This window comes from Morone saxatilis, unplaced genomic scaffold (assembly GCF_004916995.1).
Source record: "Morone saxatilis isolate NCDOM2014 unplaced genomic scaffold, NCSU_SB_2.0 Contig14, whole genome shotgun sequence".
Lineage (NCBI taxonomy): Eukaryota > Metazoa > Chordata > Actinopteri > Moronidae > Morone > Morone saxatilis.
The window spans coordinates 11,515,394-11,516,079 of NW_023339696.1; the positions used below are offsets into that span (position 1 = coordinate 11,515,394).

A 686-nucleotide genomic window follows, 5' to 3' on the forward strand; every position below is an offset into this window, starting at 1 on the left:
ATTTTAACATATTGCCCAACTTTAGTTGCCACCTGATGAACGTGATGAATATTCACTCCCTTTAGCTCTGTTTTTGGTGACAACCAACTCTCCACAGGGAAATATCTGACTCCAGCTGCTAAATGCTCTATTATGTTTACCAGCTGGTTGCTAACTATGACTGTCAGTTTAGTGCAGAGCAGGTAGTGTACAGTGAGTATTCAGAGCCTTTTTCCCCTGAAGCAGCAGATTCAGGTGGTAATTGTCTGTAGGTTCATACCTCAGTCATTTGATGCATTATCATAAATTATTTATTAAATTAAATTATTATTATTGCTGTATGTATTTATGTGTGTGCAGGTACATGTATATGCATATACTGTATGCACTATACTGCAGCCCTTTTCTTGTAAACTGGGGAGGGGTAAGGAAGGATTTTGTCTTCTGTCTTTATGTGTATTCTGTTTGTTTATATCTCAGGTCGTAAAAAAAGGGCCATTTCCCACCTTTATGCTGTATCTCTTTACAGTGTTGCACTTCAAATATAGAGCAGATGTTAGATGTTTATTGCACAAAAGCCACATATAGAGAAGTTTCTCATGAGAATTTTCTTCCAAACCAAATTAAAACCACAGAAACGTCCCTGTTGCAAAGCAGATCACTTCCATAAATAACATCCTGTTTGACTGACACACACACACACACAC

General features: G+C 37.6%; 1 protein-coding gene across 1 annotated transcript in view; it reads right to left on the reverse strand.

The window, feature by feature from the left end:
- The window catches only part of LOC118322982 (cytohesin-3-like), a 37,048-nt gene that overhangs the window by 16,082 nt on the left and 20,280 nt on the right, over positions 1–686 (reverse strand).